We start from the raw sequence: 22780 nt of genomic DNA on the forward strand, positions 1-22780 counted from the left end.
TTCAGAGGGCTGCCGGGAGGCCGTTCATAGGGCTGCCGGGAGACCGTTCATAGGGCTGCCGGGAGGCCGTTCAGAGGGCTGGTGGTAGGCCGTTCAGAGGGCTGCTGGGAGGCCGTTCAGAGGGCTGGTGGTAGGCCGTTCATAGGGCTGGTGGTAGGCCGTTCATAGGGCTGGTGGTAGGCCGTTCAGAGGGCTGCCGGGAGGCCGTTCAGAGGGCTGGTGGTAGGCCGTTCAGAGGGCTGCCGGGAGACCGTTCATAGGGCTGCCGGGAGGCCGTTCAGAGGGCTGGTGGGAGGCCATTCATAGGGCTGCCGGGACACCGTTCATAGGGCTGCCGGGAGGCCGTTCATAGGGCTGGTGGGAGGCCGTTCAGAGGGCTGGTGGTAGGCCTTTCAGAGGGCTGCTGGGAGACCGTTCAGAGGGCTGCCGAGAGGCCGTTCAGAGGGCTGCCGGGAGGCCGTATAGAGGGCTGGTGGTAGGCCGTTCATAGGGCTGCTGGGAGCCCGTTCATAGGGCTGCCGGGAGACCGTTCATAGGGCTGCCGGGAGGCCGTTCATAGGGCTGCCGGGAGGCCGTTCATAGGGCTGCCGGGAGGCCGTTCAGAAGGCTGCCGGGAGACCGTTCAGAGGGCTGGTGGTAGGTCGTTCAGAGGGCTGCTGGGAAGCCGTTCAGAGGGCTCCCGTCTGGGGGTCTCAGACTACTGACATGGCGACTGGACCAAGGTTCTGGGTATGAATTCACTCATCACTAGTAGCATTATTTATGTTTTTATATAAAGGCTCCTTGTATGTGTGTGAATAGTGGCAGGACATATGTGTGCGTTTGTATATAGTAGTATAATGTATGTGCATACATATATACAGTGCTGTAAAAAAAATCTTTACATTTGTGAGCCAAATTTTTTTTTACATGTAAACTCCGCGTCGTTTCACTTCTTAAAAGTGCACACAATGAAGGAGTTAATCAAAAACTGTCTAATATCAAAACTGGATTAGTAAAATGTAAATATTAATTAATGACTAAATACTAATTGTAATGAAATATCCAAAATAAAACACTTGAATGTTAAGATTTTGTGGTTTTGTTGAGTTTGTAAAGTTTTTTTTCTTTGCCGGCACTTTATTAAGGCAGTGTTCCCCAACTCCAGTCCTCAAGGTCCACCAACAGATCATGTTTTCAGGATTTCCTTACTATTACACAGGTGATACAATTATCACCTGTGCAATACTAAGGAAATCCTGAAAACATCACCTGTCGGTGGGCCTTGAGGACTGGAGTTGGGGAACACTATATTAAGGCATAAGAAAAAGAAAAATATTCCAGCTCACCAATTTGTGAAGAGGTGTCACTTTGGGAGTGCAAGGAAAAAATTGCTGCATCGGCAACAGACAGAGAGAAACAGCAACAAATCTGAGGGACGTAATTAAAAACAACTGTTTATAGTATCATTTAAAGAGGTTGTCCACCACTACTTTTACATTGATGGACTATCCACAAGAAAACTAAAGTCCTGGAGAATTGGAAACCACCTTGTCACCCGGGCATTCTTCCCCTTCCTTTCCCTCATCCATCTCAGGGGCGCATGATCTGACACTAGCCTGAACTTCTGGCCTAACAGTCAGTACCTCAGCGTGTCAATTGCCCATTTCATGGTCAAGCACTCCTCTACGATGGCATAGTTATTTTCAAAGAAGGAGAGTTTCTTACTCAGGAATATGACTGGATGTTCATCTCCATCTATTTCCTGGGACAATACAGCTCCCAAACCGACCCCAGAGGCATTCGTCTGAACCACAAACTCCTTAGTGAAGTCAGGTGTGATCAAGACCGGCTGTTTACATATTGCGAGCTTCAACTCCTGGAACACCATCTTCTCTTCAGAGGACCATTTGGCCATCGACGTCTTCGTGTCCTTAAGAAGATCGGTCAGGGGGGCTGCTATCTTGGCGAAATTCGGGATAAATCGTCGATAGTATACCACAATTCCCAGAAGCGCCCAAACTTGGAGTTCGGTTGCGGCCCATTTTGGATAGCCTCCACCTTATTTACTTGCGGTTTTATTTCATCCCTTCCGACGATGTAGCCCAAGTATTTTGCCTCTTCTTTTCCCATGGTGCTCTTCTTTGGGTTTATGGTAAACCCTGTTTTCCTCAGCGCATCCAGTACCGCCTGGACCTTCTGTAGATGACTTCCCCAATCTGAGCTGAAGATCACAATGTCATTTAGGTAATCTGCGGTGTATTTTTTGTGGGAGGCTAGAATCCAGTCCATGGCATTCTGGAAGGTAACTGTTATGTTCTGCTACCAGAGCTAAGGAAAGAGAGGAGATCTGTCCCTACGATAGAACTCAGCTGAATCCCTACGATGTAACAGGGAACCTGATCCTGCGATCAGACCTGCTAAAGTCCTAAGCTAGTCTGTACGGAGACCTATAGATGTGGGGAAGGAATCCCTACAAGTACTAAGGACTGGGAGGAAAATGGGACACCTCCTAACAGAAATAGTAGCAGACAGACGAACAAACAAAATATATAGAACATAGAGGTCCGTAGACCAAGCAAACTAACAGAGTTAGATACAGAGCACAGGCTAGCTAGAAAGTAGTTATACAATGAAGTCCAGCAAAGCCAGAAGGGCGGAGCAGGATTAAATAGGCCAACAAGGTCATGTGACCAGCAAAGGAAAAAACCTAAGAGCAAGGTTCTAACAGTACCCCCCCTTCTAAGAGGATCCTCCAGATCCCCTAGGACCAGGCTTATCAGGAAATCTCCTGTGAAACGCTCTGATAAGTCTGGACGCGGAAACATCATCTGACCTCACCCAAGAGTTATCCTCGGGTCCGAAACCTTTCCAGGCCACAAGATACTGCAAACTACCTCTATACCGTCTAGAGTTAAGGATGCGAGAAATTTCATATTCCCCGTCCTCCACCACCGGAGGAACAGAGGCAGAGGCGTCACCATCCGACACAACAGCTTTTTTTAACAGAGAGACATGAAATACCGGATTAATTCTCCAGGAGGTAGGAACCTCCAACCTAACAGCAGATTGGTTGACAACCTGAAGCACCTTAAAGGGCCCTACAAACTTGGGACCCAATTTCTTAGAAGGAATCCTCAACCGCAGATTCCTAGAGGACAACCAGACCATATCACCAACAGCGAACAAAACCTCCTGTCGTTTCCTATCAAAGTAGTCTTTAGATTTTCTGTTGGCCTCCTGAAGATTACCACGCACATCCGTCCAAACTCTCTCCAAATCACCGGAAAAATTCTCCTCCTCAAGCACGGCAGATCCCAACTTGGAGAACGACCCAAACGACGGATGTCTCCCAGAACAACAAAAAAAAGGTGAACAACCAGCAGAAGAAGATGTATGATTGTTCAGAGCAAATTCAGCAAGTGGCAGAAACTCAGACCACCCCTCTTGATTGTCTGCCACAAAACAACGCAAGAACTGCTCAACATCCTGGTTTTTCCTTTCTGTCTGGCCATTAGATTCAGGATGATATCCGGACGAGAACGACAAATGAACTCCCAACCTGTCACAAAAGGCACGCCAAAAACGAGCCACGAACTGAGGACCCCTATCAGAAACAATGTCAGTAGGAACGCCATGAAGTCTGACAATTTCCTTGACAAAGGCCTTAGCGAGAGTTTTAGCGCAGGGCAGTTTGACGAAGGGAACCAAGTGACACATCTTGCTAAAACGGTCCACGACCACCCAGATGACAGTAAAACCCTCAGAGGGGGGAAGGTCAGTTATAAAGTCCATAGCCAAATGTGTCCAAGGAGCACTGGGAACCTCCAAAGGACAAAGCAACCCCGCAGCAGGAGTATGTGAGGACTTAGATCTAGCACATATAGTACATTGACGCACCCACTTAATGACTTCCTTCTGCCATCCAGGCCACCAAAAACTGCGACCCACCAGTCTCTTGGTCTCAGAGATTCCGGGATGACCTGCCAACCGAGATTCGTGACACTCAACAAACAAATCTCTCCTAAAGGTCCCAGGCACAAACAACCTCCCATGAGGAGTGTTAGATGGGGCATTCTCCTGTGCTTTAAGAATCTCATCTTCCAAAACGGAGTCCAAAGCAGCTATCACAACACCTTCTTGTAAAATGTTCTCCTCTTTCTCAGCACCGACTATGGGAGAAAAACTGCGAGACAAGGCATCCGCCTTAACATTCTTAGTACCAGGGATGTAAGTAACGGAGAAATTAAACCGCGAGAAAAACAGTGCCCACCTAGCCTGACGGGCATTCAGGCGCTAGGCAGCATCAAGATATATCAGATTTTTATGATCCGTAAGAACCTGAACGGGAAATTCCGCACCTTCCAAGAAGTGGCGCCAGTGTTCAAATGCGAGTTTAATAGCCAATAATTCCCGATTACCAATATCGTAATTCAGTTCAGTCTCCGAAAATTTTTTTGAAAAAAAGGCACAGGGATGTAATCCATCCCCGTTATCCTGAGACAATACTGCGCCAACCCCCACAGAGGAAGCATCAACCTCAACCAAAAACGGCTTAGTCACATCAGGCTGCATAAGGATGGGAGCAGAGGTGAACCTCTCCTTGAGATACACAAAAGCTTCAATGGCCTCAGAAGACCACTGAACCGCATCAGCACCTTTCCTGGTGAGATCGGTCAGAGGTTTGACAATACTAGAAAAATTTTTTATGAATTTTCTGTAATAATTGGCGAAACCCAAAAACCTCTGTATCGATTTCAAACCAATAGGCCTAGGCCATTCCTGTACAGCTTGAACTTTAACCGGGTCCATCTCAAAACCTTCGCTGGAGATAATGTAACCCAAAAAACTGATTCTCTGTACAGCGAACTCACATTTCTCCAGCTTAGCAAAAAGCGAATTGTCCATTAATAACTGTAATATCTCACGTACGCTCCGCCAATGAGACTCCAGATCCGGCGAATAAATCAAAATGTCATCCAAATACACAACCACATTTTTGCCGATCAAAGGTCTAAGGATGTCATTAATAAGATTCTGAAAAAATGCAGGAGCATTAGTAAGACCAAAAGGCATAACCAGGTTCTCAAAATGACCCACAGGAGTGTTAAAAGCAGTCTTCCATTCATCACCCTCCTTCATGCGCAACAGATTGTATGCCCCCTTAAGGTCAATTTTAGAGAACCACTTGGCCCCCATTAACTGGTTAAACAGATCAGGAATCAATGGCAGTGGGTAAGGATTGTGTACAGTAATTTTGTTAATCTCACGAAAATCCAGACAAGGACGTAAACCGCCGTCCTTTTTTTTTACAAAAAAAAATCCAACCGCCACAGGAGACTTAGAGGGCCTAATGTGACCGGCGGCCAAACTTGTCTGTATGTATTCCTCCAAAGCCTTCCTCTCAGGAATAGTAAGGTTAAATAAACGACTTTTAGGAAGAGTCGCTCCAGGGACAAATTCAATAGAACAATCATAGTCTCTATGGGGAGGCAAAACCTGCGATTCCTTCTCAGAAAAAACTCTCCAAAAATCCTGAATAGGAACAGGCAATTCTCCCCTATCCAAAGCTGCAATACGCCCGTTACAACACTTGTCATAACATTTATGGCTCCAGGATTTAATTTCACTGGTAGACCAATCCAGTACAGGATTGTGAAATTTTAACCAGGGCAATCCCAATATTACTGGAGAAGGCAAGTTATTCAAAACTACCAAATCCAATTTCTCATGGTGAACACCATTAATAGTGAGAGGAAATTCACAGACCTTGAGAGTAATATTCTTCAAAGGGGAACCATCCACAGAAACCACAGCAATGGGGGATGACAAAGGTTCAGGTTTTAAATTGAGTCTTTCCAAGAATCCCCCATCAATTACATTCAGAGTAGACCCACAATCAACAAACACCCGAAATTCCATAAATTTTTCCTGAGCAATCGTGGAAGCAGCTAAAAATACACCCTTGGAATTTAAACAGGCAATACGGGCATGACTGACCATTTTTTTTCTTTCTTCATACGAAGCTCACAGCCTTTAATCAAATGACCAGATTTTCCGCAATAGAAACACAAGCCTTCAGAAAATCGACGGTCTTTTTCTTGAGAGCGAGGTGCCACCGATCCAATCTCCATCGGTTCACCACTGTTAGTACACACATTCTCATAACCAGAAACTGACATAGCAGAGGATTTGCTCTCATTAACCCTTGCACGCAGTCTCCTATCCACCCGTATAGCTAATTGCATAGCCTGTTGCAAATCTTCAGGTGTAGGATAAGCAATTAGCAGGTCTTTAACCCTTTCATTGAGCCCAGCAAGAAATAGACTTTTCAGAGCAGAATCGTTCCACCCTGTTTGAGTAGACCATCGACGGAAATGAGTACAATATTTTTCCACATTACCTGATCCCTGTTTCAAACGTCTCAACTCAGTCTCAGCTGATGCGACACGGTCAGGATCATCATATAATAGTCCCAAAGCAGAAAAAAAACTATCCACTGATCTGAAGCATGTATCACTAGGTTGCAAAGAAAAGGCCCACTCCTGAGGCTCTTTGCGCAAAAGTGACATTATGAACCCTATGCGCTGGGATTCATCCCCAGAGGACTTGGGTCTCAAACGAAAATACAATAAGCAAGCATTTTTAAATGAAAAAAATTCTCGGTGTTCTCCAAAAAATAAATCTGGCAAACATACCTTAGGCTCCAAGAAATGTGCTCCAGGACAGTTACTCACGTGCTGACGGAGCTCGGCCACCTCCAGAGAGAGTCCCTGCAGGTGTTTAGCCAAATCCTGAACCGACACCATGATGGAACAGAAAAATCTTTCCTTAGAGAATTTGCAGGCTGGACTTACTGTTATGTTCTGCTACCAGAGCTAAGGAAAGAGAGGAGATCTGTCCCTACGATAGAACTCAGCTGAATCCCTACGATGTAACAGGGAACCTGATCCTACGATCAGACCTGCTAAAGTCCTAAGCTAGTCTGTACGGAGACCTATAGATGTGGGGAAGGAATCCCTACAAGTACTAAGGACTGGGAGGAAAATGGGACACCTCCTAACAGAAATAGTAGCAGACAGACGAACAAACAAAATATATAGAACATAGAGGTCCGTAGACCAAGCAAACTAACAGAGTTAGATACAGAGCACAGGCTAGCTAGAAAGTAGTTATACAATGAAGTCCAGCAAAGCCAGAAGGGCGGAGCAGGATTAAATAGGCCAACAAGGTCATGTGACCAGCAAAGGAAAAAACCTAAGAGCAAGGTTCTAACAGTAACTGGGGCTCCCTGCAGACCGAACAGCATCCTGGTGTACTGAAAGCACCAGTCAGCAGTAGAGAAGGCCATCTTCTCCTTGGTACTTTGGGACAGGAGAATTTACCAGTACCCTTTCGTTAGGTCCAGGGTGGTAATGTATCTGGCTGACCCTAGCCTCTCAATGAGCTCATCGACCCGGGGCAACGGATATACGTAAAACTTGGATACCTCATTCAGCTTCCTGTAGTCATTACAGAAACACCACTCTCCATCCAGCTTTGGCTCAAGGACAATGGGGCTGGATCAGCAGCTCTTTGACTCCTCGATAACACCCAGGCTCAACATTTTCCTCACCTCCTTGGAGATCACCTCGTGGCAGGCTTCAGGAATCCGAAAAGGCTTTTGGCTCACTCTTAGATGCGGTTCCATCAGGATTTCATGCTCCACAACATGCGTACAACATGGCAGCTCCAAAAACTGGTCCCGGTTCCGCTGAAGCAGCTCTTGACACTGTTGCTTCTGGGCTGGTGACAGTGTTTCAGCCACTGTGACATTCTCGACCTTGGCTTCAGGATGAGCCCTCAGGCACGTAGCTTTTACTGGTTCCCTGTCTCGCCACGGTTTGAGCAGGTTAATGTGGTACACCTGGTACGGCTTTCTTCTCCCTTGTTGATGGACCTTGTAGTTGACATCACTCAACTTCTCTACCACTTCGTATGGCCCCTGCCACTTGACCAGGAACTTACTTTCCACCGTGGGGATCAACACCAACACCTGGTGTCCAGAGCTAAACTGTCTCAGTCTTGCCAACCGATTATAGACCCTTGCCTGGGTCTTGAAGGAGACTCTCCCTCACAATCGGCATCACACTCGGATCCGGTCCTGCATCTGGGCCACATGCTCAATGACGCTCCGGTGGGGTGTTACCTCGGCTTCCCAGGTCTCCTTCGCAATGTCCAGAAGTCCCCAAGGGTGCCGTCTGTAAAGCAGCTCAAAGGGTAAGAACCCCGTAGAGTCCTGGGGAACTTCCCTAATCGAGAATAGTAGGTAGGAGAGTAGGTGCTCTCAGTATCGGCCATCCTTTTTTACGACCTTCTAAAGCATGAACTTTAGGTGTCACAGGTGTGTCAGGGGTGACAGACAGTCGCTCTAGATCCTACTGTAGAAGGTCACTGCGCTTGGCATTGCAGACGCCTTCTTGATCCTCTCATCTCTGTAGTATAGTTATATCCTTCCCCCTTTAGGACCGAGCAGCGACCTCCACCTTCTGCTTCTGATTGATACACCCTTGCTTGGTAGTTAAAAACTCTCAGTTTCTCCAGAGAGTCGCTGGTGATAGTTTTATTTACCTCTGTGCAAGCTTGGAGTACTAGCAGTTGGCTAGTCTCGTCTTTGATGCCCTTGGAGGACAGTTGGCGTTATCTCTCTGGTGTTTGCTCAAGCTAAGTGCATCTGTCACGCAAGGTGTGGGAAAGACTTAGTGCAACACAAAGGAAAGAGAGAAGTGGAGACCTACTATAACCTACTATCACCCTGTCCCTGTATTGGCTCTTCATCAATCGCCGCACACGAACTTCGCCCTGTCTTTCCCTGGCGTTGGGCCCTGGCTAGAAAAGGGAAGGGGGTGAGCGCTAGTCGATTCCCACTGACCACTAAAGACAACAAGGGAGAACAAACAAGGGAAGATATCTTAGTTTTTAGTCGACTTCAGAGAGATTAACACCCGTCCTCAAAGCTCCAGAGAGGATGAAGTAATGCACTTGCTCCAAGCCTTCACAAAGGGTAATGTGAGTATTGCTGGCACCTTCCTCCAGCAGACAGCAGGTATTTATACACCCAGGCCAGGGTGTTAATTAGCCCGAGGAAGGTAGCAGCTGGGTCTTAGAGAGACAGATTCTAAGAAGGTGTCTGTAATGCCAAACGTAGAGATCTCCTGCAACCAACTGCAGGGCGACTGTCTGTCACCTCTGACACTCCTGTAACAGTACCCCCTCCTCTACGAGTGGCCTTCGGACACTGAGGACTGGGTTTCTCAGGATAAGAGATGTGGAATGAACGAACCAACCTGGGAGCGTTCACCTCTGATGCTGAAACCCACATCCTCTCCTCTGGACCATAACCCTTCCAGTGCACCAAGTATTGTAGAGAACGATGTTGGAGACAAGAATCTACAATCCTCGAAATCTGGAGCTCCAGACTACCATCAACCATTACTGGGGGCGGTGGTAGAGATGAGGGCTCAAGAGGTTCCACATACTTCTTGAGTAAGGACCTGTGGAACATGTTGTGGAATTTAAGGTCCTGAGGAAGTTCAAGATGAAACACTGCTAGGTTAATGACGGCGGTTATTTTATAAGGACCAATAAACCAAGGTCTCAGCTTCCAAGAAGGAACTTTCAATCTTATATTCCTGGTTGACAACCACACAAAGTCATTCACATTCAGGTGCGGACCTGGCAAGTGTTTTCTGTTACGTTTATACCTGTCTCCCATGATCTTTAAATTACTCAGAACACCCTGCCATACCAAGGAGAGCGAGAAAGCAAAATGTTTCTCCTCAGGAACTCCCGAAGCGCCTCCTCCACTAAACGTACCAAACTATGGGTGATAATCGTATGCACTGAAGAAAGGTGACCTGCCAATGGATTCTTGACGATGATTATTAATGACAAATTCTGCCAGCGGTAAGTAGGATGCCCAATCCTCCTACATAGTTACATAGTTTATAAGGCCGAAAAAAGACAAGCGTCCATCGAGTTCAACCTATTTCTTGTGCACTGCAGCTATTCCGCAGCGTTGATCCAGGGGAAGGCAAAAAAAAAACCCATGCGGTATAGGCCAATTTACATCATTGAGGAAAAATTCACTTCCCGACTCCAATCTGGCAGTCAGATTAAATCCCTGGATTAATTAACTATCACTAAGCATAAGATGTAATTTTATTGTTCTCAAGAAAGGCGTCCAGGCCTCTCTTGAACTCATTAAGTGAGTTGGACATCACCACTTCCTCTCCCAGAGAGTTCCAGAGTCTCACGGCTCTGACCGTATAGAATCCCCTTCTATGCGGGTGCAGGAACCTCCTTTGCTCCAGACGCATAGTGTGCCCCCTTGTCTTTGTCACCATCCTTGGTATAAACAGGTCATGGGAGAGATCTCTGTACGGCCCCCTGATGTATTTATACATGTTTATGAGGTCTCCCCTAAGCCTTCTCTTTTCCAACGTAAATAGGCCTAATTTTGACAACCTCTCTGGGTATTCTAGTCCTTCCATTCCCTTTATTACCTTAGTCGCCCTCCTTTGTACCCTCTCTAGCTCCAATATGTCTTTCCTGAGCACCGGAGCCCAGAACTGTGCACAATATTCTAAGTGCGGCCTTACCAGCGCTTTATACAGAGGAAGAACAATGTTCTCATCATATGCCCCTATTCCTTTTCTGATGCATGCCATGACTCTATTTGCCTTCGCAGCTGCTGCCTGACACTGGGCACTCCAATTTAATTTGCTGTTAACCAAGACGCCCAGGTCCTTCTCCATGTCAGATTTCCCCAACGGTTTCCCATTTAATATGTATGGGTGACTGCTGTTTTTCTTTCCCATGTGCATGACCTTACATTTATCGGCATTGTACCCCATTTGCCATTTTTTGGCCCAACTCCCCAATTTATCTAAATCCTCCTGTAGCTGTGCCCTATCCTCATCTGTATTAACTACTTTACAAAGTTTAGTATCATCTGCAAATATTGCTATTTTACTATGCAACCCTTCCACTAGATCATTAATAAATATATTAAATAATATAGGGCCCAAGACAGACCCTTGAGGCACCCCGCTAGTAACCCTGACACACCCTGAGCTTACTCCATTGATAACCACCCTCTGCTTTCTATCACTCAGCCAGCTATTTACCCACTTGCACACATTATCCCCCAGACCAAGCATTCTCATTTTATATACCAACCTTTTGTGTGGCACGGTATCAAACGCTTTGGAGAAGTCAAGGTATACAACATGCACTGACTCTCCCCGGTCCAGCTGTGAGCTCACCTCCTCGTAGAAGGTGATCAGGTTTGTTTGGCAGGAGCGATCCCTCATGAATCCATGTTGATATGGAGTTAGACAGTTATTATCATTAAGATATTCTACAATAGCATCTCTAAGAAATCCTTCAAACAATTTACCCACAACAGACGTTAAGCTGACTGGTCTGTAGTTCCCAGGGTCACTTTTAGACCCCTTTTTGAATATTGGTACCACATTTGCTTGGCGCCAGTCTAGTAGGACAGTCCCTGTCCATAAAGAGTGCTTGAATATAAGATACAGCGGCCTGTCTATCACATTACTTAATTCTTTTAGTACCCGGGGGTGTATGCCATCTGGGCCTGGTGACTTGTCTATTTTGATATTATTTAGGCGTTTCTGAACTTCCTCCTGGGTTAGGTGGGTGATATTTAGCGGAGGGTTTACTTTATCACTCTGCATTTCCTCCGATAAATTGTTTTCTTTTGTGAAAACAGTGGAGAAGAAGCTATTGAGTAGGTTTGCTTTACCCTCATCGCCCTCTATGATTTTACCCAGGTGATTTTTCAATGGGCCAACTCCATCAGTTTTAATCCTTTTACTGTTTATATAGTTAAAGAACAGTTTGGGATTCGTTTTACTTTCCTTGGCAATTAGTCTCTCTGTCTCCTCTTTTGCTATTCTTATTTGTTTCTTACAGATTTTGTTTTTTTCCCTATAAGATATTAGCGCTTCCTCGCTGCCTTCTTGTTTAAGTTTACCGAAAGCCCTTTTTTTGTTTTTCATTGCCCTCTTGACTTCCTTATTTAGCCACATTGGCTTCCTCCTATTCCTAGCCCTTTTATTCCCATAAGGTATGTACCTTCTACAGTGACTATGTAGGACTGTTTTCAAAATTTCCCATTTTCTATCCGTGCTCCTATTACTGAAGATACTATCCCAGTCTATAAGGTGAAGGGCATCTCTTAGCTGATCAAACTTTGCCCTCCTGAAGTTCAGTGTTTTTGTGACTCCCTTGCTGGGCACCCTACTGAAGCACATGTGGAATTGTATAATGTTGTGGTCACTATTTCCCAGGTGCCCCCCGACCTGCACCTCAGTTATTCTGTCTGGCCTGTTAGTTAATATTAAGTCTAAAAGGGCCGTCCCTCTAGTTGGTTCCTGCACAAGTTGTGACAAATAATTGTCTTTGATAATTGACAGAAACCTGTTTCCTTTCTGAGATCTACAGCTTTCGGTTTCCCAGTCCATATCGGGGTAGTTGAAGTCCCCCATAATAATCACCTCGTTATTTTTTGCTACTTCGTCTATTTGTCTCATTAATAGACTTTCCGTGGCTTCTGCTATATTTGGTGGTTTATAACAGACTCCTATGATAATTTTATTATTGTTTTTGCCCCATGTATCTCCACCCATAAGGACTCAACCTCCTCATTTCCCTCCCATACATCTGTGGCACCCCAGGGGTCTGGTTACCACAGTAATAGAGATATTATGTCTGAGAGCAAGTGGGAGGTTTCTCTGGTCAGGAACCCTAAGCATGCAACACGGCCCACCCAGACCTGGGAGGGGAGGAATCTGCCCTTATAAACTGGGGCTGGGGCGGGATTAAGTTAGTCAGAGCCTGGAGTGAAGTTCCAGACACAGGGAAAGATACATCAGGAGCTCTGTAGGAGCAGCAGCAGAAGACCAGGGGCTGTGAGCAGAGATATAGCTCGCCCTGGCTGAAGTTACTAAAACCGGACACAGGAGTCCGAGGCTGTGGGGACTGATATATACCCAGCAGCAGAAACCAGCCGGCAGGGGATTCCAGGTCCTCTGGCCATAGAAGCCCGGAGGCTCAGTCACAAAGAAGGGACCAGCGCCGCCATCCAGGAGCGGAGGCTAACAGAAGGCCCCAAGTCACCAGCCATACGGGTGAGCACCACACGGTATACTCAGGGACGTGGGCTACTTGTAACCGCTGACAGCAAGGTAGCCAGGAAGAGTGCAGATAAACGGGGAGGCCTACAACTCCACCTGGCCAGGGGAACTCCTGCATGCCCACAGACTGACCAGGCCCCTTATACTAGCCAGTACTCCCGGGAGGGTCTGCCTTGTACCATCAGTAAAGACACTGAACTGCACCACACGTCTCTGTGATTCCTTGCCGCACCAGCACCATTAGCACTGGGACGCTCACACCATCACCACCATCATCCACATTAGCTGCCCTGAGGCAATACTTCTCCCGTGGGGAGTTATCCCATACTCGGCTGCGCAAACAACATCAGCCTCAGCGGTCGGCAGCACAGCGGCGGTCCCCACTGACCGCAATCCACGGGTGGCGTAGTCGGACATTTGCTATACGTTAAGACTGCCACTGGTTTGACCACCCTGGGCACGGACCGGGTCACCGCCACACGGAGACTACAACCCCCAGCGATCCGGCTCCGGGTATCCCCCTGCACAGCACAGGCCCAGGGGGCGTGTCAACTTTGGCGTAGTCGGCAGGATTTCGTGCCCGCAACCACCGGGTACTGCGTGCCTGAAAAAGACTTTTGAACTTACCTGTGGTGAAGTTTCCCGCCGTCCGGAGTCATTTCCCGCCGTCCGGAGCCGATTCCCGCCATCAGACGCCATCTTGGACCGTTTCCCGCCGTCTTCTGCCTTCTTCCCGCCATCAGACGCCATCTTGGACCGTTTCCCGCCGTCTTCTGCCTTCTTCCCGCCATCCGCAGCTGCTTCCCGCCTTCGGACGCCATCTTCGGGACGCCGCACAGGAAGAAGAGGGGCGTGGACGCCGAAAGCGCGCGAGATCCGAAGCTCCGCCCCACGCTCTGACACTGTGCAAGGTCCTGGAAGGGAGGAAGAGCGACGCTGACGTCATCGGAGCACGACGCCAGGTCCTCGACCCCGACGATTGACTGCGGAGCCGCGGCCTACGGAAGAAGAGCATCGCAAGGTAGGCCACGGTCCACTAGGGGAAAAGGAAGATGCCGGACACCGAGGGGAGCTCCACTGCCACAGCCACCGCCAGCGCAACCGCTGCAGCAGTCATGCCATTCACCATGCCTTATATCCCAGGGGCAACCTGGCTACCCCAGTACTCAGGGGAGTCACATACCCTAAATGACTTTAGAGAAAGACTGGATAGCCTCTTCCAGGTGTACCCCCTCACAGAAGAGCAAAAAGTGAGCATCCTGGTGGCCCAGTTAATCGGGGCAGCCCAAAGGGAGGTAAAGTCCTGGCCACCTGGGAGGAAGAGGACTGTCAGAGAGATACTAGCCCGGCTGAAAGACACGTTTGACACCCGCACCTCAGCCGAAATAAAACTAAGATTTTATGGGTGCAAACAACGGGCACATGAAAGTATAAGAGACTATGCTCTAAACCTACAAGAGGCCCTGAGAGCCATTAAGCAGGCAGACCCTGACAGCATGGGAAATGAAGATAAGCTGTTGACTGAACAATTTATTGAGGGTCTACTGTGCAGTGCCCACCGAACCCAGTTGCGGGCAATGGCCTTACAGGACCCTGACCTGGACTTTGCACAGTTCAAGGACAGAGCCATCCGGGTGCTCCGAGAACCGGCACCAGGTGGCGCTGTGACCCACAGGCGCCCTGCTATCACTTACCACCAGGAGACGGCGCCCTTGTCTGCAGGGCCTGTGGGAGCTGATGCGCAGGCTTTAAACAGTGACCCGGCTACAGACCTGCACCATCAGGTCCAAGAGCTGACTAAGAGCGTTGCCGCGCTAACCAGAACTGTGCAGTCTTTACAGGTCTCTTCTCCAGGAAAGATCCAGCTGGCATCCGGACCGGAGGACGTCCCGTGGCACCGACTGAGGAGGACCCCACCGGCCAGAGGAAGACCCAGCGACAGATACAACGAGGACGGACGACCCATCTGCCGCCGCTGCAATCAACCCGGACATGTGGCAAGGTACTGTCATTTAAACGGGCACAACCTGGGGTAGAGGGCCAACCCCCAGGCATAAGACCATCAGGCCCATCAAACTGGCGTGATAAATATGTAGGGGGACGTCCAATCTTGCCTGTGGTACTGGATGGCATTCCTATGAGTGCCCTACTAGACACTGGGTCACAGGTGACCACCATCCCGTACGTGCTCTTTAAGCAGTACTGGAATGACTCGGACATAACCCTCTACCCAGATGACGACCTGAGTATCATCGCCAGCAATGGTCAGCCCGTGCCGCAGGTGGGATTCAAAGAGGTGACCATTAAGATCGGTAAAGTCGAACTGGCGGCACAAGGACTGATTATAGTGGACATAGACCGTCATGAGAGTCACCCTAGAATAACCTTGGGAACTAATGTGATTGAAAATTGTCTTGCAGAGGTGATTCTCATTTTACAGCAGGTTGCCAAGAACGCCAGTTCCGGCCAGCAGCGTGTGCTCCAAAAAGAGATCCGGGCACTGATGAAGCGTCAACAGGTGGAACTATCTGGTGGTGAGATAGGTAGCGTGAGAATGTGTGACCCGTTCCCTATTGCCATGCCCCCAAAAAGTGAGATGATGATTTGGTGCCGGGCAGCTATTGGTCTAAGAGGTAGAGACTACCAAGCAATGGTAGAACCCGTCTACTCAGACAGTAGGCCCACCATTTTGACAGCACGGGGGGTGGTCGATGTACGCCATGGGAGGGTGCCCGTTCGCATCATAAATATCGGGGAGAGAGAAGTATACCTGCCCCGGTATGCCACGCTAGCCAAATTGTTCACCATAAACCAGAATTCTGTACAGGCCGTGGAACCCTTGCCTCCATCTCAACCAGAGGAAGGTAACGGCTCTAAGAAACCAATGGAGGACTGGTGTCAGCAACTACATTTGGGTACTGACTCCACTCCCTCACACCAAAAACAGGGAGTCTATCGGGTGGTTCAAGAGTACGAGAGAGTGTTTAGTAAACACCCGCTGGACTTCGGGTGAGTAAAGGGGGTAGAACATCACATCCCCACAGGAGACCATCCTCCCATAAAGGAGAGATACCGACCCGTACCCCCTGCACACTATCAACACGCCAAGGGAATGCTAAAAGACATGAAGGAGGCTGGGGTAATTAGGGACAGCTGTAGCCCCTGGGCAGCTCCACTAGTCTTAGTGAAAAAGAAAGACAACACCATGAGGATGTGTGTAGACTACAGGAAGGTCAACCGTATCACACACAAAGATGCGTACCCGTTACCAAGGATAGAAGAGTCCTTAGCTGCATTAAAATCTGCTAACTTCTTCTCTACTTTGGATCTCACTAGCGGGTACTGGCAGGTTCCTGTAGCAGAGGCGGACCGGGAGAAGACCGCATTCACCACCCCGATGGGTCTCAGCGAATTTAACTGTATGCCGTTCGGGCTCTGCAACGCACCAGGAACCTTCCAACGGTTGATGGAATGCTGTCTGGGACGCCGGAACTTCGAGACGGTCCTGTTGTACCTGGACGATGTCATCGTCTATTCCAAGACCTACGAGGACCACCTGAAACACCTGGCAGAAGTGTTTGAAGCTCTGTCAAACTACGGCCTAAAAGTGAAACCCTCCAAGTGTCACCTCCTGAAACCAAAGGTGCAGTACCTGGGACACGTGGTGAGTGCTGACGGAGTGGCTCCCGACCCTGATAAGATCACCGTGATTAAGGACTGGCCAAGACCCTCCAGCATAAAGGAAGTGCGGCAGTTCCTCGGGTTGGTAGGCTACTACCGAAGATTCATTCCCGGTTTCACCAAAATGGCAGCCCCTATGCAGGACCTCCTGATAGGTCAATCTCGGAAGGCCAAAAACCAGAAGCCGCCCTTCAGGTGGGAAAAGCTGGAAGAGGAGTCCTTTTGCCAGCTGAAGATGGCCCTCACGGGGGATGAAATCCTGGCATATCCAGACTACAGACAGCCCTTTATCCTCCACACGGACGCAAGCAACATCGGGCTAGGAGCCGTACTGTCCCAGATCCAGCAGGGGAAAGAACGGGTAATCGCTTACGCCAGCCGAAAGCTACGGCCCACGGAGAGGAACCCTGAGAATTATAGCTCATTCAAGCTGGAGTTCCTGGCAGTAGTGTGGGCAGTGACCGAACGTTTCAAGCATTACCTTGCCTCCTCCAAATTCACCGTGTACACGGATAACAACCCATTGACACACCTGGACACTGCAAGGCTCGGTGCCCTGGAACAGAGATGGATGGCCCGCCTGTCCAACTTTGAATTCACCATCAAATACCGGGCAGGACGCTCAAATGCCAACGCGGATGCCCTGTCTAGAATGCCGAACTTTCCGGACGTAGGGGAAGATCCAGAAGATCTGGAAGAAGTTGAGCTCCCTGCGTTCCACCGTCATGGGATTACCCTGTATTCCCACCGTGTGAAGGACAGGCGCTCCGTGACGTTCAATCCCTTGCCCCACTACAACTGGGCGGAGACGCAAGACAGTGATCCCGCAGTCCATTTGTTGAAGGAAATGCTGACCCAGGCCGATGCCAGTCTTGACCCAGACGCTCCAGAGGAGACCAAGCAACTGTGGAAGGAGAAAAGTAAGCTGTTCCTCTACAGGGAGAAGCTGTGCCGGAGAATGGTTAACTCTCGAACACATGAGTTGACCTGGCAGGTAGTGGTCCCAAGACGAGATGCGGCTATGGTTCTGGAGGCATACCACAACGGAGCAGGACACTTCGGATGGAAGAAGCTGGAGTTCTTGTTGCGTGAACGGTTCTACTGGGTAGGCATGAGAGGAGCCATCGAGAGGTGGTGCAGAGACTGTGGCCCGTGCAACCTAAGAAGAAAGGACCGTGCCAGCCAGAAGACTCCCCTGCAGCCCATCATCACCAGACAGCCACTGGAACTGATAGCCCTGGACCATGTGAAACTGGCTCCAAGCAGATCTGGGTATGTCTACGCCCTCACAATCGTAGATCATTACTCCCGGTTCCTGGTGGTGGTCCCGGTCAAGGACTTAACGGCTCAAACAGCAGCTAGAGCCTTCCAGCAGCACTTCTGCCATCCACACGGGTACCCGGACCAAGTGCTGACAGACCAAGGACCAGCCTTTGAAGCGGAGGTCTTCCAGGAGTTCTGCAACCTGTATGGCTGCAAGAAGATAAGAACAACGCCCTATCACCCTCAAACCAATGGACTCTGCGAGAAGATGAACCAGGTGGTGATAGATCTGCTAAAAACATTGCCCCTGGAAGAACGCAGTCTGTGGCCTGAGAAACTGCCCGATCTGGTGGACCTGTATAACCACATCCCTGTAGGTTCCACCAACTGTACCCCGGCTTACCTAATGAGAACAAGACCTGGTAAGCTGCCTATCGACCTGGATATGGGAGTCCTGACGCCTGAGGACACCTCGCCAGAGGCAGACTGGGATACAGAACGGCAGCAGCAGTATCGGAAAGTACAGGAGAGCGTCGAGCGAAGTCTGTCTCAAGCTAGAGAGAGGCAAGAGAAGGCTTATAACCAGTATGCTCCCGCTGTTCCCCTGGTACCTGGAGAGCAGGTCTTGAAGAGGAAGAGGCGGCTCCACAAGTTGGACGACCAGTGGGAGAAGGACCCGTACACCGTACTGCCATCAAGCCATGAGAACCCAAAAATCTGCATAATCAGTAAGGATGGAGGAGAAACCACAGCCATTGTCTCCAGAGACCACCTGAAGAAGTGTCCCGAGCAGCTGCAAAGCCCTGAAGATCAAGAAAACCCTCAACCCGCAGAGGAAAGGGAAGAAATGATCAGTACCGTACTCGGAGACTTCCCCCGGTCTTGGACACAAGTAAACGGCGCTGTCGTGGTACCCGTCCTCACCTTTCTCCAGCCAGCCCCGCAAGTGCCTACAGAGGAACCGGTAGAGCTGGAAGAGCAGCCGGCCCAAGAGGCAGAAGAATCCACACCAGCAGTCCAGGAGGATCAACCCTCTGCTAGTAGTGAGCCTGCCGTGCCCCTAGTGAGCCAAAGAGTGCGCAGACAGCTGCCCAGCTTACTTACAACCTCCCCTACACCCTGTAGTGCAGAACCAGTTAGTGAGCTCCGTAGGTCCACTAGAGTCACTAGAGGTCAGATGCCCGCACGCTGGAGAATCTAAACTAATGCACTGTGAATTTATCTGTTAACTGTTTATGGTTTATGTTTGTTGCCTGTAACTAATTATGTTTCTCAGTTACCCTGCAGATTTATTTGGACTAACAGGTTATGCACACTGGATAACCGGAACAATGCTTGTAGATAGTTGCACCTTGGTGCCTCTTGCGAAGACGGCCGCGGAAGAGAAAACCTGCCTGGCGTGGCCTACTTGCGGCCCAAAGTAGTTAGTCTACCCTTGCAGCCACGCCCAAGGCCAACGCAAGGGGTTTGCTTTGGACAGGTCCCCTACTTCGCTTAAAGTTTCACCTTGGGTGACATGGACACCCCCTTGTTTTACAAACTTCACCTTGGGTGATATGGACACCCGGTTACGGACACGTCTTGACCTTTAAAGAACTAAAGCTTCTTGTAAATATGTTGTCTTATTATTGTTATACCCTGTATTTATTTTTCTTTAAAAAAATGTGTTTAGTCCCGGAGTACTAAAATTTACTAGGGGGGAATGTGGCACCCCAGGGGTCTGGTTACCACAGTAATAGAGATATTATGTCTGAGAGCAAGTGGGAGGTTTCTCTGGTCAGGAACCCTAAGCATGCAACACGGCCCACCCAGACCTGGGAGGGGAGGAATCTGCCCTTATAAACTGGGTCTGGGGCGGGATTAAGTTAGTCAGAGCCTGGAGTGAAGTTCCAGACACAGGGAAAGATACATCAGGAGCTCTGTAGGAGCAGCAGCAGAAGACCAGGGGCTGTGAGCAGAGATATAGCTCGCCCTGGCTGAAGTTACTAAAACCGGACACAGGAGTCCGAGGCTGTGGGGACTGATATATACCCAGCAGCAGAAACCAGCCGGCAGGGGATTCCAGGTCCCCTGGCCATAGAAGCCCGGAGGCTCAGTCACAAAGAAGGGACCAGCGCCGCCATCCAGGAGCGGAGGCTAACAGAAGGCCCCAAGTCACCAGCCATACGGGTGAGCACCACACGGTATACTCAGGGACGTGGGCTACTTGTAACCGCTGACAGCAAGGTAGCCAGGAAGAGTGCAGATAAACGGGGAGGCCTACAACTCCACCTGGCCAGGGGAACTCCTGCATGCTCACAGACTGATCAGGCCCCTTATACTAGCCAGTACTCCCGGGAGGGTCTGCCTTGTACCATCAGTAAAGACCCTGAACTGCACCACACGTCTCTGTGATTCCTTGCCGCACCAGCACCATTAGCACTGGGACGCTCACACCATCACCACCATCATCCACATTAGCTGCCCTGAGGCAATACTTCTCCCGTGGGGAGTTATCCCATACTCGGCTGCGCAAACAACATCAGCCTCAGCGGTCGGCAGCGCAGCGGCGGTCCCCACTGACCGCAATCCACGGGTGGCGTAGTCGGACATTTGCTATACGTTAAGACTGCCACTGGTTTGACCACCCTGCGCACGGACCGGGTCACCGCCACACGGAGACTACAACCCCCAGCGATCCGGCTCCAGGTATCCCCCTGCACAGCACAGGCCCAGGGGGCGCGTCACATCCTCCCGTATTGTTAGCTTTAGACACGTCTTTACATATAGACAGACTCCACCCCCTTTCTGATTTCTTCGATCCCTTCTAAACAGACTGTAACCCTGTAAGTTAACTGCCCAGTCATAGCTTTCATCTAACCATGTCTCGGTTATTCCCACTATGTCATAGTTACCTGTAGATATTTCTGCTTCCAGTTCATCCATCTTGTTTGTCAGGCTTCTGGCATTTGCTAGCACGCAGTTTACATGATTTTGTTTTGTTCCAATCTTCTCCCTGTGGATTGTATTTTCTTACCTACCTTCCAAGTATCTTGTCTTGGACCTTCTTTGTCGCACTTCATATCTTTCATTAGTATGTTCTCTGGTTTCATGTTCGTGTCCGGCGTTTTTCTTCCCATCCCCTCTTCTTCTATTTTAACGCCCTCCTGATGAGTGTTGTGAGTCTCCTGGCGAATGTGTGTTTCCCGGGTTTGTTGAGGTGTAGTCCGTCTCTGGCAAGGAGTCCGTTATAGAGGTAATTCACACCGTGGTCCAGGAATCCAAATCCTTGTTGTCTGCACCATCGTCTCAGCCAGTTGTTCACATCAAGGATCCTGTTCCATCTCCTGATGCCAAGCCCGTCTACTGGAAGGATAGAAGAAAAAACTACCTGCGCATCCAGTTCTTTTACTTTCTTCCCCAATGCTTCAAAGTCCTTGCAGATTGTCGGTAGGTCCTTCCTTGCCGTGTCATTGGTGCCAACATGTATCAGAAGAAATGGGTGGACATCCTTGGAACTGATGAGCTTCGGTATCCTATCGGTAACATCCTTGATCCTCGCACCTGGGAGGCAGCATACTTCTCTTGCGGTTATGTCCGGTCTGCAGATAGCTGCTTCTGTTCCTCTCAGTAGTGAGTCTCCCACCACCACCACTCTTCTTCCCTTCTTGGCTGTCCTTTTTCTTGTCGCTTCTGGGTGTTTCTGGGTGCTCGTTTCTTCTTTGCTTGCTGGTAGTGCCTCATCCTTAGGTGTGCCATCTTCGTCCTCCACAAGTCCTTGGAATCTGTTTCTCACTTGTGTGGTTGGTGGTGTCTCCATGGTCTTCTTGCTTCTTTTGGTCACTTGCCTCCACTTGTCTGCCTCTGGAGGTTCTCTGACGCTTCCTTCACTTTCCGTGACCAGTAGTCACGCTTCTGTTCTGTCCAGGAAGTCTTCATTTTCCTTGATGAGTTTTAATGTCGCAATTCTTTCTTCCAGTCCCCGCACCTTTTCTTCTAAAAGAGCCAGTAGTCTACACTTCTGGCAGGTGAAGTTGGTTTCATCTTCTGGTCGATCTGTGAACATATAGCACATGTTGCAGCTCACCATGTAAGTTGTCACATCTGCCATGCTGCTCCTTGTCCCTGCTGACTTGATGTCTGTCTTCTTTCTTGTGATACCCTAGGATAAACAAAGCTTCAATCCCTGGTTTGGCGATGCTTTCCAAGCAGCTGGTCCCGGCTGTACCCAACGATCTTCTAGCTGAGGGAGACTCTTCGCTTTTCCCAGAAGGCACCTGGAATATGCAAATTGTCCTCTTCAAGCTTCAATCCCTGATTTTCAGAGACCAAACATCTGAGGTAGTGTAACATACCTGGCGGCGTCTTTGCATAGTGGTCCATCTCCCACTGTGCAAGAGCGCGCACTTGATCTCCAATCCAGAATGTCTCTCTGGCTTCCTTCCATGCTGTCTGTTTGTGTCTGTTTCTGCTGCTTAAGGGCGGCGCCCGATCACTTCCTGCTTTTTGTACCTGCTGCAGGCACACCCCTTGTGCGTCCTCAGCCTATTGCTGTCTGTCACCTGGTATTTAACCCAGCTGCTCCAATTAACCCATGCCTGAGCATTATGTTTCATTCAGTGTGTGCTTTCACTCTGAATGTGCCAGGTCCCTTTCTGTGTTTGCTTGCCTTTCTT

The sequence above is a fragment of the Phyllobates terribilis genome, unplaced genomic scaffold (assembly GCF_046119375.1).
Source record: "Phyllobates terribilis strain yellow unplaced genomic scaffold, ASM4611937v1 Scaffold_11__3_contigs__length_659146591, whole genome shotgun sequence".
Classification (NCBI taxonomy): domain Eukaryota; kingdom Metazoa; phylum Chordata; class Amphibia; order Anura; family Dendrobatidae; genus Phyllobates; species Phyllobates terribilis.